The following is a 17030-nucleotide window of genomic DNA, read 5'->3' as shown; positions in this document are numbered from 1 at the left end:
CAGATGATAGGGTGCGTGGGGACTTGAAGTCAATCTGAGGTATCTAAAAAAAATATAAAGAACTGCAGCAAGAAAAGCCAGTGCGTGATAATTTATATTAAACTGCTGGCTCCACGCACAAGGCACCGCCTACAAGGCACAGGCCACACGGCCACCGCAAGGCACAGGCCGCGGCTAAGGAAGGGAGGGCTCGCGCCAAGCCGAACTCGAGCGGGGGAAGGAGAGGTCCTAAAAGCCAAACGTTCGGGCGCCAGATGAAGGCGTAAGTCACGAACAAGGCAACACCAGTTTGGAGTTATGATTAATAGGGTGTTATTTATTTAAAGGGGAAAAAACCTTACAGATCACAATCCCAGACAACAGCCATCTGCACAACCAGGAAGGAAGTCTAGTCTCCAGTGGAGCAGGAAGAGAAGAGAGCGAGCAGAGGAAATAGCCGCTTTTTTAAAGGGAGAGAGACCACGCCCCAATGGGCTGGTATCACAGCAGCTATTGGTTGGAGGGGCAGAAGGACCTCCAGCAACATTTACTAATGTATTATATCCTTACATTATATCATTCTGGGGTCTTTTATGGAATTGAAGACTATATAGTCCTAGTTATAATTTTCCTTAGTTATGATAGAAGATCAATTAGACATAGAACTTTGGACTCGCCAAGAGAAGACAAATAATGGGGTATTTTCTCCAAAATTGCAAAATACATGTGGACTGAACATTGTAAATGTAATCTTGCCTGACAATCATTATTATATATAGTTTTATCATGTTATAGTTAAATCCTTTCCCTTTTATTTAGACAAAAGGGGGAAATGTTGTAGAATAATCTTTTTGTACTCTGAAGATGTATCTTTGGCAAGGTGCCTTCTGATTTGTTTAATTAAAAGCTAATTATCCAGTAGTTAGGTAGTAGGTATAGGCAAGAGCCAGACACAGAGAACACTGTGAAGAAGAAAGGCAGAGTAGCCAGGAGATGAAGAAGGAGCAAGACATGCTGGAGGACAGGTAAAGTCACAAGCCACATAGCATTATGTAGATTAATGGGAATGGGCTAATTGAAGCTGTAAAAGCTACTTAGTAACAAGCCTAAGGTATGGCCAAGTTTATATAATTGATATTAAGTCTCTGTGTGGTTATTTAGGTGTGGCTCATGGGACAGAAACGTCCCCCTACATATAGACAGATATACAGCCATCAAAAATAAAATAAATATTAAAGTCTAATATGTAACACAGGAATAAATATGAATGGTCACTGAAAGAGAAGTGTGTGACTTTTATACCTCAGAATATGATGTTAAAACATGACTCTAAAAGTCAGCACTGAAGTTGCATAGAATAACCAGGGAGGTCACAGACTCAAGAAAGTCAGCTCTAATAGAATGAATAGAGCATCAATGCCAGAAACAGAATGAACTGAGCAAGCTACCACATGTTAGGAGCAAGAGAGGAAAGAGGAACTTCATGTAGCCCATTCTCTATTTTCTCATTGTTCCCCACAGCTTTGAATATTGCTTTGTACTGTCTCTTGGTGTGTATATTTATGCATATGTGCTCAACAAATATGTAACCAAACTCTAAACTTTAATGTAGGCAGGAATCTTATTTCTAAATACGCATTACCTCTTAGCTAGAAGGCCTGCCCAGTGCTCAACACTAGGTAAGCATTGAGCATCCCCTATATCAACTTCTGCATTTACTTATTTGATCACTTGATCGCTCAAGCTGGCAAGAAGTTTCCCCGCTTCCCTTTTACAATATTGGCTCATGAAACTTCTTTATGTTTCTTGCTGTCTCGGCATCTAACCCATAAGCCAACAGAGAATGCCAAGTACATCTCAGATCACAATCAGCAAGGACTAGTCATCATGACTGGCAAGAAGAATGGAATATTCTTTCTTTCTAGAGCTTACACCTCTGTAAAGAAGGCCCAAATTCTCATGAACCAAACAAGGACCGTCTTGTTCCCCAGCATGTCTTGACTTCTATGGGAGACATCTGGGTCACATCACAAAGTATACACTGGAATCAGCATTAGTAAACTCAGAAAATCTTTGAATTCCAGGAGAAGGAAGAATCTTAACTAGACCTTATTCCAGTGTGCATTTTTTAAAAGTTATGTAATGAACACTGCTAGCCAATTTCCTTTTTTTTGATTTAATAAAGTTTTATTTTTCCAAATGTACAGCTGATTGAACCTGGTCATGCATCTTCACCAGCAGCTGGGGCATCTCCACCCTTTGTGTTTCTGGTGTAAATTACTTGGGCTCTCTGCTTTGAAACCAGCTTGATAAGCCCTTTACTAAGCAGCTCCTGAAGAGCTGCCCTGGCCAAGGGACTGCGAATCTTCAGTCTCTCAGAGACCACGGCAGGACTAGATTGTTGAGCTTGTCCCGAACTTTGCCTTTGGACCACTTCTTCTTTTTGGCCTTGCCACCGGACTTATTTACTGGGTCTTTGTCTTTTTTGGCCGACTTTCCGGCATCTTTCTTCTTCTTGTCATCCTTGGGCGGCATGATGAAGCTCGGAGAGTGGCGACGACCATTGCAGCCTCCCTAAGATGTTGGGGGGGGGGAAGCCCGGCTCACCAACAGTCCCAGAAACCTAGCCAATTTCACAATACATTTGCATTCATTTACCAAGTTTCTTTACCTCGTGTATTAAGATTTGAAATCTTCCCTCTTGAAGCCCATCCTTTGGTTTGCTCACTAAACATTTTGAAAATTGAGCTCTATGTGACCATTTTGCCAACAACTTATAAAGCTTTTGAAATCAGATCTTTTTATTCATTTGTCAGGTTCTTGGAGGGGAGACAAATGAATAAAAAAGATCTCATTTCAAATGCTTTATAAGTTGATGGCAAAATGGTCACATAGATGGTATAATTCACGTGATGATTTATGTGAAATGATGTGTATCTGTGTATGATAGCAGGGTGGAAGTTCACCTAACCCAATCCAGGCTGATGGAATAAGGGAGAGGAAGACTCCTGGAGTATGTGATATATACATTTCTCTAATCTGTTAATCCTTAAACTACTAACTGATCCAACTAAAGCGTACACTCGCGATATCCACATAGCCAGAGACATGTCACTTGTCCCACCATGCTTTCTCTATACTACCCTCCCACCCCTATGTAGAAACAAGAAAATGTGAGGAATTGGTCCCCGAGTTCAGACATAATACCTATCCCTTTCCAGGATCCCGGGTCATGCCCTACCCATGCATAGCATTTCACTGACAACGAAGACTGGGTAAGGAATGGGCACATTATGTTGGCAAAAATATATTCAACATTTGCAATGGCATGTTCTCTCACTTAGAATGACATGTTCTCTTAACACGTTCTCTTTCTAGGTAGGCGTGAAAAGAATGAAGTCCACTTTTCACCAGAGCTATTGACATGCAAGATGAAGCAGACACTATTGTCAGGTCGGAAAAAAAAAAAAAAAAAAAAAAAAAAAAAAAAAAAAAAAAAAAAAACCAGAAGAACCTGGATTCTCGTTCATGTTACTAAACTACTGGATAAATCGTTCCTGACACATGCTTCAAAACATGTGGGCCCAAAAGCCAACCTACTCATGGAGCCAGTTTAATTGGATTTGGGCTCTCCTTAATTTGCCTCAAACCCAATCCACATTGTTCAATTTGCCAACAGCCTTATTAAAATGAAGGAGTACTTTATCTATGCCTTTGGTTCTTTTTTATTATTTTTGACAGTTGCTCAAATAATATTTAGTAGGGGAGTTGTTTTGGTATGCCTTATTTTTGTAAATTAATTAGAGTTCCTTATACCTAAAGTTTCATTTTCCTGGAGAAATGGTCTTCATTCTCTCAGCTTATGACTAACAGTTGGAAGCAATTCAGTGCCACAAGTATGGATTTGCACGGTTCCACTTTGACCTGCCGCACACTAGGTACCAAGTTATATGCAAAGTAGTTCTGAATAAGATATGGGTCCTTTTTTTCAAGGAGATTAAAATCCTTTTTGAAATGTGACATCAGGAGTTTGAGCTCTGGCTTGATATACCCAGTTTCGAAAATCTGCCTTGCCTGTTCTGCATCGAGCCCGAGACAAAGGCTGTCTTGACTAATCTTCACATCGACGATACAGGTGATTATTTATGAATGAGGAAATTAAGTTCAAAGACATAACTAACTTTCACAATGTGACTTGTCAGACTAAATAGAGCTGGGAAATGAGCGGATGTCTGAGTTCCAAACCAAAAGTATGTCCAATGTTTAAGTGTCATCAGAATATGTCATTAGCAGCTACGTGCCCATGACAGCCAATTTATGTCTATTGTGGCTTTTGTGTCTTGGAGATATGCTCTGAAGTCAAAGGTGGTACTCAGTTGGTCCTTTAGAGGAAAAAAAATCTTAAATCAAACAAAAGCTCATATGATGGCAATTAGAGCCAAAGTCAAGAACATTAAACAAGACTTTCTAGCTATTCATCTATTGAATGAAGATTTATTATACCTAATATAGGACATGCATTGTGCTAAACACAATGAAGATGACAAAGATTCATGAGGTTCATTTCTACTCTCAGGGAGCTTTGACCTTTCAAGTATCAATAGCTGCCGTGTGTTAGATGACTACAAACCACTAAGCATTCCTTGTAAGTCATCTGTTGTCCAAAAGGGGATCGCAGGATGATGCTTTCATTCCCATTCTGTGGATGGAGATCTGAGACGGGAAAGGGTATCATCAAGTCACACAATCAAAGCCAAGATTTGAGTGCATGGGGGGGGGGGGTCACTCAGTCAGAGTTATATCTCAAGTGGCTGTGACATGGCTCAGTCACACCTTAGAACCTGTGTTCAATCCTTGAAAGTCATATAATAGGAAGAGAGAGTTGACTTCCACAAGCTCTCTTGGACTTCTACTCTCATGCCCTGACAAAAATGTTCTCTTACACACCACACACACACACATGCATGCGCGCACACATACACACACACACACACATATTCACACATATATATACAAGAAAAGTAATGAAAATCATAGCATAATCTAGGGATGTTACACAGAGAAACCCTGTCTCAAAAACCAAAAAAGATAGAAAATAATAGCATAAAACATTTTAAATTTACCTGAAAATTATACCTGTACCCTGAACTTGACTGAGATATAAAGGTAATTCCCCAAGTGTCTTCCACCTTCTTAATCTTTTGAGAGACAGACAGACACACACACACACAGAGAGAGAGAGAGAGAGAGAGAGAGAGAGAGAGAGAGAGAGAGAGAGAGAATAGAGGGGGAATGTATGCACATGTGTGTGCACACGTAAAGGCCAGGTGGTGTCAGTGTCTGTCACTCTCCACCTTATTTTATTAGACAGAGTCTCTCACAGAACCCTGAATTCATCAATTCAACAAGACCAGCTGGCCAGGCCAGCCCCTGGATCCCCCTATCTTCATCTCCCCAGTGCTGGGGTTACATGCACACACCACTACACCTAGCTATTTGTGTGGGTGCTAGAACCCAAATTCACGCTAATATTCTAGCATTTTGTCCACTGAGCCATCTCCTCTACTCAAGGCTCCCTTATTACTCACTTCCACTATGGAGGTGAAGGCCCCCTCAGCACCCCACACATGCCAAAACGCTGTGCTCTTTGCAGGCACTCCATGAAGTCACACGATCATTTTTAGCTCTGTGAGCGACACTATCATTTATCTCTTCCCGGTGCTCATCAAGTGACTGAAACCTGTGGTATGAACATTATATTTCAAGCTCTATTGGCCATAATGGATTTCTTGCCTCTGTCATACATGTTATGCATTTCCCCAGCTGATGCATGCCTTCCATTTTGCAAATAATGAGTCAGATGTAGGAAATGGTCCAAGGTTATTCACATCACAAGTGAAGGGCCAAGACTCAAACTCCAGTAATCTCTACTCTTACAAAGCTTTGAGTAATATGTCCAAATTTTCAATATAGTTTCAAGGATAGCCAAGATGAGTGCATTTTCTGCTAAGCCAGATGTGAATGTATTCTATGGCTTTTTATGGTGAGAACTACTTTTCTTCAAAGCATTTGTTCTTTGTTCCTCTCATTCCATTCCCATTATTGCTTTCAGAATATTTCGCATGTATACAACCTCTGCTCCCCCACCACACACACTGGTGTTTCATAATTGCTGGTCCTGCCTCCACATTCTCTCTCGTAACTGTTCCCAGAGGCCATCCGTCACCAGGCTATAGCCCATCTCTCAGTGAAGTTTTCATGAGAATGTCTCTTTTGTGGCATTTACCAAGGGGGAAATGTCCCCCAAATGCCTTTAAATAAACTGGAGCAATGCCTTTTTCATAGTCATTTTTTAAAAGACAAAAACCAAACTAAAGCAACAACAAAATACCCAAACTTGTGAGTCATCGCAGCCGTAGGATTCTGGCGGAGGTTTGACAAAGGAAAACTGTTGGGGCTGACTCCCTTCAAACCCTTGACCTGACCAAGACAGTGATTTATAGCTCTCAGTCTCAGGTAGTCTCTGAGGAATGCGTTCTTATTTTCAGAAAGAAGAAATCGTTGAAATTAAATACATGAGATTTATTTGTTAAATCAGAATTTCTGATAGAATCCTAGAGCATGGGACACTTTTTTGGGTGAGGTCACACTAGCTTTTGTGCCTGCTTCTGAGTGTCTTTCCCTCTATTTCTTACAAAAACTCAAACTGGTTGAAGGTTTCAAGCGATGACCCTTGAAAGGAACCATAAGGGGGAGGGTAAGCGAGAAGAGAGGGGGGTCTGCTTTCATGACGATTAAGCCATTTGAAGCATTTTTGGGAGTCAAAAGAAACTTGGAGTAAAGGAAGATTACAACTACTCTCTAACTGTATATTTTTTTTCTCTTAGTCGCAAGAACATAGAAAGATATTTCTTGTCTTTTCTTTGAGAGTATATCCAAAATCACACTTTCAACTAACACCTCCTAGCAAAGTAACAGAATGCAAAGGCCAAGGGATGGTGTTCTCACGTCCAGATCCCACTCGATGACTTTTAGCCGAGCTGGTGTAGTGTCTCTAGATTAGTGAGAGGTAGCACCCCAGAGGACGGCGGTGAGGCTGATGTGAAATGACATGATTGAAGAGGCAGCTCGTGCTCAGACCGCTGGTGCTGGGACAACGTTCTAGCTGTTGTTTTTGGTAGTTTCCGAGTGTAACTCTTCAGTGCAGTCTCAGTCACGTGATAGGGCATTGCCACTCGGCTGTCTAGCCAGCGCCCTGAATTTGTAACCCTGTTTAGCACAAAGGTATTCTTCCGAGAATTCAGGTCAGAGGGACAGATCTGGGAAACAGGTAAATCGCTTACTCTCCATCAGTCCCTTATCCAATATGCTCATTTGTTGGCACAATTTACCTTCATATCCCTTAAGTGGCTAGATCCTTCGAGGAATTGATGTGAAGGGAGATACATCATTCAAAGTCTTAGCATTAACAATCTCACCAAATAGCTGTAGAAGTTGTGTGATCTAAATCCAGTATTCGTGGAAGAGATCTTGGCAAGAAAGAATTGGAAGGCTTTCAGGCAATGTGAGGGGATTTGAGGAAAGAACCACAAAAGTGTCAATCACTCAATTTTTCAGATTGCTAAAATCCCTTTATTAGAATTTCCTAGGCAAAAAGAACAACCAAAGCAATTACATGTTTTCTAGACCATGTTTGGCAAATTTAAAAATCAGATATCTACAGTATTTATGACTCAACAACAGCGATTCTGCCACCTCCAAATGTGTTTGCTGGTTCTAAACTTTGAGAACAGTCACTCAAACAAGCAGTAATTAAATTTCTCTGCCAGGAGAGGTACTCCACCATTGACTATCCAGCCATTTACCCCAATAGCTGCCTCTGTTTAGAGATTGTAGAAAACAACCAGAAAGAGGCCCGACTCTATCTAACTCAATGCTCTTCTTACCTCTGTCCATCAGCATTTCTTCCCCCAAATAATTATTTATTAACTTTCGCTACAGTATGTCTGAATGGAAAAAAAAATCACCATACCTCAGTGACTTAGAGGAACAATCTTGCATTTTCACAGGTGTGTTGGATGGCAGGGCTGGATTGATATGGTGAATATGTTCTGAACTCCAAGAAGGCAATGTTTCACGTTGAGGGTTGGTGAGCCAGCTGGGGTCACTTAGTTCCACATCTCTCATTGTCCCAGGACTCCAGAGCTCACCTAATCACACCTGCCTTATGGAAGGAAAGAGGACACTGTAAACTACACCTGTAAATGGCCAGTAAGTTCTGTCTGCATGGCCAAAGAAAGTTACGTTACCTAATGTAAAGTCTGTGAAAGAAATTAGGAAGAATTGAAGCTACACATTCATCACCCCAAACTAATGTCTAGCCTAAGCTAAAAACGCCCCCTAGAGACTTTTTAATTTTTTTTGAAGATTTTCCTTCTCTCACTTTTCACCGTGATGTAGCATTCTAAACTCCTTTTCCTCTTAGCCAGTCTAGAATTCCCTCTTTCTGTTTCTGCCTTTCAGTGCAAACTTTCCCAGCCATTATTTATTCAACATAATTTGTGTTCTTTTTTTTTTTTTTCGATTCTTTGGGAACAATTCCATAAGACTCTCTTCATATGGATGGCTTAAGTATTTGTAGCCTTGTCCCAGTTATGGTCATAAATAATAAAGATATAAGGTTTTTTAAATAATTTATTTGCATTTTATGTACATTGATGTTTTGCCTGCATATGTGTCTGGGGCAGGGTGTCACATCCCCTGGAACAGAAGTTACAGACAATTTTGAGCTGCCATGTGGGTGCTGGGAATTGAACCCTGGTCCTAAGGAAAAGAAGCGAGTTCTCTTACCCATGGAACTATCTTCCCAGCCCCCAAGATATAAGGTTTATGCATACATCCTAACTATAGACTGGAATAGATTGGTAAGGTGAAGAGAAGATAACTATTGGACAAAAGTAATCTGCACATCATCATGGAGTGTTGGAACATCTGCTATAAACTTAAAGAAAGAACTCTGCTGTTCCTTGTGAAAAAGAACCCAGATAAAATTCTAGCTGCATTGCACTACTCGGTGGTTGCGTGGTGAGGAACAAAGGTATGAACTGGCTAGGGCTTCGATCCTTTGATTACTATTACCCACCAGCACTCCACTTTCATCCTCTAAGTATACAAACTGTTGGTGAGAGGTAGGACTGACTGTAAGATCACATCTAACCTACACCACTGTGACTGAAGCAGAAAATCTCTTCCGACTTTGATTTCTGGTTCAGAAGTTGTATGGCTGATGTGTTCTTTTGGTTTCTGTTGTTCTGCCTCTGTGTGTATGTGTATATGTAGGAGAACATACAGTCAAAAGTAAATTTATTCTGTTTTTAAGAACTAATTCATGCTCATAAGTAATCAGTAAGTTAGACTACATCACATACTGGATGTTGGACTACATCAATGTATTGGAAGTCATTGGTCCATCAGGAAGTATATATGCTTTACTTACTATCTTAGGGTTTCTATTGCTGTGAAGAGATACCATGACTATGACAACTCCTATAAGAAAAACATTTAATTGAGGTGGCTTGCTTACATTTTTCAGAGGTTCAGTTCATTATCACCAAGATGGGGAAGATGACCTAATAGTGTCATTTTCTTTCAAACCACTTCATTTCACTCCCTAGCCCCAAAGGCTTGAAGTCATATCATAAAGCAAAACTACTTTCACTCCAACTTCAAAAGTTCCTATAGTCTACCACAGTCTCAACAATGTTTAAAAATTCAAAGTTCAAAGTCTCTTTTGAGATTCATACATCCTCTTATTTGTAATCCCCTATAAAATCAAAATAAAAAAAGGTCACATACTTTCAACATATAATGGCACAATGACTGTCATTCCAAAATGTAGGTTAGGAGGCATAGTGAGGAAATACTGGACCAAAGCAAGACCAAAATCTAGCTGGACAAACTCCAAACTCTGCATCTACATGCCTGATGGAGATGCTGTTTGGATCACCAACTCCCTCAACATTTCTTTCTCTTGGACTGCTTCCACTCCCTACTAGCAGCTTTCTTTGGCAGGTATTCCATGGCTCTATCGTCTCTAACATCTTGGGTTCTCCAGGGAAATCCAGGCTTCAACTTCATAACTTCACACAATGGCCTCTCTAGACCAACACATGCCTGGCCTCAGCAGCTTTCCTTAGACATAGGGATAACATCCATAATTTGTTTCTTCTATTCAGAATCACATGGCCAAAGTTTCAAAGTTGTACTGTTTACTGGGGCTAGAACATGCCCCCCCTCCCTTAGTCAATTAAATCTTCACCAGCTTTCTGTCCTTCACTACCAAAGCTTAGCTGTCCTGAAACTAGATCTCTAGAGCAGGCTGGCCTCAAATTCAGAGATCCACCACTCTCTGCCTTCCGAGTGCTGGGATCAAAGATGTACACCACCATTCCCAGCTCTAAGCTTTTCTTTGGTTTTTTTATACAAGTTGGAAACTTAGCTTGGTGGGACCATGCCCTTAGGTCACCACTCCCTGTATTCCATTCCTTAATCTGTTTATCTCCTTGAACACAGGGATTTAGTGCTATAGCTCTATTCCACTTCCTGGTGCCCTTTTTCTCAATCTATAAATTTTACATTTTTATTTGCTCAGCTTACTCCTTAGAGTTACTTCATTAGAATTACCACTAATAACACATGACAGAGTCCATACTAAACCGTTCTAAAATTTCTTCTATTAATGGAATTAATCTAAAAATTTTCACTTTAGCCTTGGTCAACTTCTTGGAAAAAGGCAAAAAGCAGCCACTTTCTTTTCCATAATATCACAAGAATGATCTCCAGACAACATACTAAAATTCTTCTCCTCTGAAATCTCTTGGAGTAGCCCCACTTAGTTCATTAAATCACACTCAGCACCACTGTCTTCCATGCTCCCACTAGTATGGCCTATTAAGCAGTGCTTAAAGCATTGCCTTTTGGAAAGCATTGTTTTCCAAAACCAAAGTACCAGGGAAGGGAAACTTGACTGCTCTTTGGGCTAATGAGGGAGGGGGACCCGATTGGGGGAGGGGGAGGGAAATGGGAGGCGGTGGCGGGGAAGAGTCAGAAATTTTTAATAAATAAATAAAAAATTTAAAAAAAGGTTAGGCCTATCACAGCATTACCAAACTTCTGTCTTAGTTGTGATTGCTATTGCTATGAAGAGACGCCATTACCATTGAAATTTTTTACAAGAAAAATATTTAATTGAGGTGGCTTACAGTTTCAGTCCATTATTATCTTGGCAGGCAGACGTGGTGATCAGAAGGCAACATCTTGGGCAGAAGGCAACAGGATGTGAACTGAGTGTCACACTGAGTGAAGCTTGAGCAAAAGAGACCTCAGAGCTCGCCCCCACAGAGACACACTTCCTCCAACAAGGCCACATCTACTTCCACAAAGCCACACCTCCTAATAGTGTCACTTCCTTTGGGGGACATTTTCTTTCAAACCATCACATTTACTAAGGCAATGTACAATTGTGATGCTTTGCTCTCTAGTTTCTAAAACTAAATCACTGGGGAAAGTCTACTCCTTGAGCCTGGTACCCCTGCTTAGTGCTTCCATGCCCCTTGACTACTTTCCTCCACCATACTTGGTATCCTCTAGTGTAACCTGTCTATTCACTTGTCTCTATCCATCACTCAGGCATAGACTCTGAGAAGTAAGTGAATGTGCTTCGTTCCCAATGTTTTACCCTTTGAAACAGCACCTGTCATGAGTTAGATGTTCACTAGCATTAATAGAGGGAAATGATACCATTCTAAATATTACATAGCACAATAAAGTTGAACCATTTTGCAAACTGTGAATGTGATATAGATATCGCTATCGCAATCTTTATAAATCATATCTAATGAGAAAATTTTAATAAACAAACCAGAGATTTAAAAAAGTAAAACATCATCAGCTCAGGGCAATCTGTCAGCTTTACACACTGCCTAGTTTGGGGTTTTACATGGTCAGCTGCTTGCTTGGAGTAGTCTTAACAACATGGGCTATAGGATATAGGAACATACTCAATGGTGGGGCATAGGCTTGTATGAACAGGCTACACACAAACTCTCACATTAGTACAGACAGAAAACCTTGGACTTCATGAGGGAAGTTCTTCAAGGTTGTGAAATATAACCAAAATTCAAGTGCAGATTAAAATATGAGTCTCACCCGAAGAAAAATGCACTTTTTTCTCTGCATTAAAAAAAAAAAACAATCCTTCCCCTGAACGATATGACCATAATGATTCAATTTCTCCCTCACCAATCAGCATCAGCCCATGAGATTCAGACCTGGCACATGGAAATTTCAGCCTTAAGTCAAATATTATTTCAAAGTTAATGACAAAATCTATTTTTGCAGTGGTCTTGTTTAAAATATTTCCCCTTAATACTCTTGAAATGCTGTAATTGAAAGCAGTCATACGAGATGCCAGGGCATGCTTCTTTAATTATGTCCCATGCCATCTGTTTCCAATGGAAGGGGAGTATCTGTTTGCAGTTACCGACCTTATGAAAAACAGGCTTGTCCCGAAATAGATTGGAACTAAAACCAGAAAGCATTTCTTTCAGAGGCATCCTTTCAAGCCAATTAACTTTAATCATTATAGAAATGTTTATTTCCCATCTTAGTCTCTCTTCACATGTAAATTCCTTCAGGGGAAAAGATCTCTTTTTGTGACTGTTTGAATAGTTCCAATTTGGATTAATCAGAACCTGCTGGCCTGTTTATGTCCCAATTGTGAATGCTGGCAACTTTCTTGATGAGGGAGGCACACATTTCCTGCAGAGACAGACCCGAGGTGCGGTAGATAGGCACCTACTAGTCAAAGTGAGTTGGCAATCCTCGTGGCCCCTGTATGTGTTCCAGTATTGCCCTCCAGGGTGAGGACCCATGAAACCATTTGTTGGATGGGACATCAGCAATCCCAAGCTTCGTCACTAAAAGCCCAGTTCTCCAAAGAACTCCAGAATATCTTCTCAGACCATCACACATTTACACAACACTCTCAGGAAAGCTGCAAGAAGCCCTGGTGGCCTTGCAAGACGCAGTGTCTGAGGAGGTGGGTGGAGGTAACATCACCCTACCTAAGAGGCTATTGTTTCTGAATTGCCTCTATTATTCAAGGGAAATTTCTACCTATGGGTAAAGAGTTGTTTTGCAACAATTTTTGGATGAATGTAGATTAACTTCACTCATCCATCCATTCATCCACTCATACAGACTGTAAGTTCCTAAGTATTTTCCTTTTTACTGTTTTAGGCATTCATATGTCCCAAATTACAAGAACAATGTCTTAGACATTGTCTCAACCAATATTTGCTGAATTGTGCACTTCTCTAGACCCTGGAGACACATTAATATAAGATATGTAAAATTTCTTATTTATTTATTTATTTATTTATTTATTAAAGATTTCTGTCTCTTCCCCACTGCCACCTCCCCTTTCCCTCCCCCTCCCCCAATCAAGTCCCCCTAAATTTCTGTTTAGGAACTTTTATTTAATATGGTCAGTCTCTAAATGGCTAAAAAAGAAAATATACTGTCTTAAAAGGTACAAAGAATCATACTACTGTCTTTTAAAAATACTATAATACACATAATTCTGTGTGTAATTATACACAGTTTTAATGAACTTTTTTCATTTATGTTAATGGTTCTTCTTCCAACCGCGGAAACCTACCCAATGAAGACCTCCAATACCATACATGAGAAGTTCTCTTTTGAATTGTTTGTCAGGGTTGTCCTAGAGACTCCAGAATCATATAGCCTATTGCTGTTGCCCTTGGTTACCCCCAGCAGTGGAAGGTAAGTCCCTATTGCTGAAGACACCATGCACTTCAGACACAGGGTCCAGAGGCCCCTGAGCTGAACCGACCTCAATGCCTCCTCCCTGACAACTAACTTTCATGGTACAAGAAGGCACCATGGAAGCTTCTGAGTGAAGGAGGCAACCAACAGTCCTACCTAGCCATGATCCCATTTGTGCAACATCAATGACCAGAATGGCACCATAATCCTGAGGGTGCAGTAGTGGCTAACATGCCTCTGCAATAACCAACAGCTCTCTAATTGGATGTAAGGCTGCCTCAACAAGAGGGAAACTGCCTGGTACTGGAAATCTAGTCAACTACTCAGTAAGGTTGTGGTTATTGGAGGAGAATACAACCGCTGATTTCCTAAACCAACATCATCCCTAACAACAACCCTACTACATTTGTCTGTATTCCCACAGGTAAGTGTAGTCTTCACCCCTTACCAAGGAAAATTCTCTGCAATGGACAAAGAACACTACAGAAACCCACAACCAATCAAAGTACAAAGTTGTAGTGCCCAGTCCTATTGGATTCATCTACAAAACAACCCCTGAACCTAAGACTCAAGGAACATTGTGGAAGAGGGGCCAGAAAGATGGTAAGGGCCAGAGATCCAAAAATTGTGAGATTGTGACTCCTAGTAGTCTCAGAAGCTATATCCATAAAAATTTCAGCAACATGACTGGCCAAATATGAGCTGAAAAGAATGATACCAATAGATGTGCCCAATTGGATGAGGAAAGCCCATGAAGCCTCAACCCTACACAAAGAGCTACAGGAAACCGAGGAAAGTTGGGAGGGGAAGGGGTGGTCTCCCCCATTGAAGAGCACACATCAATTGTTGCCCAGTGCCAAATGATCAATCCACAAACCATACATACAAGTAACATTATTCAGACTGAGTAGGATATATTTAGAAATATATATGCATATATTAGTATATATGCATACAATAAATAATTAGTGAAAAAGGAGGTCTCGAATTTGAAGAAGACAGGACAGGGGTGTATGGGAGGGTTATGAGGGAGGAAAGATAAGGGAGAAATATAATTATACTCTAATCTAAAAGTTATCTTTTTAAAGTTAGGGATCCACGTAAGCACAAAAAAGATCTCTAAGCCTTATGGTAAATATAGTCAGATTCCCAATGGCTTATAATAAAAATAAAGAAACGGCACACCGACCGTGAACAACTGGAAGGTAGAGCCGGTGCTTAGACGGTGCCATTTTCATCTCTGTGCCTAGATGCAAAATATCTGATGCAGACTTGGTGTTTAATAAATACTTGATTAATTTAACCCAGCAAGCATGTTGACCACCATCTAAGAAGCTTGCCATCTACTGGGCTTCTAATACATTCCACTTGCTGTGATGAATACTTTCCACACATGAGTTCCCCTAATCCTCAAAACAAACAAGTAAACAAACCCCAGGGAAGCCAATATTTAATGTCTCTATGTTCAGAGGAGGGGCTGGAACTTATGGATGGGAAAATCACTTGCTGGGACTCATCAGTTAGTAAATTCCCGGATGTGATTAAGAACTCAGGTCTGTGTTAAAGTCAGTTTCCACATCTGCTTCCTGTTATCTTCCATGACTGCTCCAAGTGTCATTTAGAAAAGGCTTGCCGCTAACTCACCAAACTCACAGCTACGTATTTGAAAACCTGAAACCTTACCTCATCATGTGGGAAATGACAGCTCTCATCTCCATCTCCCCCTCGAAGTTCCTGAAGTTTTATATTGACTGGGCCCTTAATAACAACTATAACTTTTAAGCTGAGTTTCCTGAAGCTTGCATATCTGTGGTTTTCAGATCTCATGGGCTCCATCCAAGAAGAATATATTCTAATCATTTCCCAGGAATCATGAGAGTCAGTAATGCATATTTTCCCCTTTGGAGTTGAAAGTTATCCTATCAGGTTGGATGGATTTGGCAGTAAAGAAAACCACCCATCTATCCCAGGCTTTCTTCATCTGATGATTCAAATAGAAGTGTAACAAAATCCCCTCAAGCTTTCCTAATTTAGTCCCATTTCAAACTTTCCAGAAATCAGTCAGAAAGTCCTGTGGGAACATCATCTAAGAGACAGTACAGGGTGACGCAACAAAGGCAAGGGCAGAGGGAGATAATAAAAAGTTAGGAAGGAGTGCCAAGACATGCTCATTGCCCAGAGACCAGCGACTGAGCATCTAAACATACCAGCACCGAGTCCCTCCTGAAAGAATGTGCTCCAAGCTGGAGCTGGGCGCTGTGTCCTAGAGCCTGGGATCAGTGGCTGGGACACAGCAGGGCCTCAGCAGGCTAATAGCCATGAACAAACTGCAAATATTAACTCTGCCTTAAAATAGCCCTTATTTGTCAGCTTCTCATTTACTGCTTGATAATATCAATCCTTATTTCTCAGCCAATATGCACAGTATATCATCATAAGAAACTGCATGTATCCCTACCCAGAAAACACACATTTAAATTTAGTGCACACATAAGAGACAGACAGACAGACAGATAGACAAAAAGAGGGAGGGAAGGAAGAAGAGGGGAATGCGCATGCATGGAACAAGTGTTCTTGCAAAGCAAATAAATAGCACGGAAGGTAGGGAGAAATAAATGCAAATGCATCCAGTTGAAAATACTAACAATAACAGCAACAAAAGGATTAGTTCCCTGTGGCTGGTGTCTACCATAGTCCAAAAAGTGAGCTAATCAAGACCCAGGGAGACAAATGTTTTCATCCTTACTTTACAGATGAAGAAAGGGAGGCCGAGAGAAGTAATGTTCTTAGACTACAGAGCTAATAAATGATAGAAGCAAAATCAGAGCTCAGTTCCTTCTACCTCCAAAATTTCTGCTCTCTGTCTTTACACAGTTTAAGTAACACTAGAGAATCCAGATCAAAAAATTACTTTTTGTTTCTTTCTTTGTCTTTTCGAGACAGGATTTTTTGTCCTGGAACTCACTTTGTAGCTTAGGTTGGCCTTGAACTCACAGAGATCCACCCAAGTGCTGGACTTAGAGACGTGCGCCACCACACAGGGCTGAAAATTACATTCTCAAGGTAAACATACAAGAAGCTGAAAACCTAATACGGGATAGGACATATACCTGAACTAGTAATGTTAACTAAGTTCCATTTCCTGGCACATCACTAAATAAGTTTATAACTGATGTCATGTAATCTGGCCTCAAAAGACCTTG

General features: G+C 40.6%; 1 long non-coding RNA gene across 1 annotated transcript in view; it reads right to left on the bottom strand.

Annotated features, from left to right (window-relative positions):
• LOC126511327 (uncharacterized) overlaps positions 1 to 17030 on the bottom strand; it is a 112679-nt gene that overhangs the window by 29490 nt on the left and 66159 nt on the right. The window contains exon 4 of the long non-coding RNA XR_007594662.1: positions 8012 to 8203. This is a non-coding gene — a long non-coding RNA (uncharacterized lncRNA). The remainder of the gene's footprint in view (positions 1 to 8011; positions 8204 to 17030) is intronic.

This window comes from Alexandromys fortis, unplaced genomic scaffold (assembly GCF_014885135.2).
Source record: "Alexandromys fortis isolate MF-2015 unplaced genomic scaffold, M_Fortis_MF-2015_v1.1 scaffold_97, whole genome shotgun sequence".
Lineage (NCBI taxonomy): Eukaryota > Metazoa > Chordata > Mammalia > Rodentia > Cricetidae > Alexandromys > Alexandromys fortis.
This window is presented reverse-complemented; position numbering and strand designations above follow the sequence as displayed.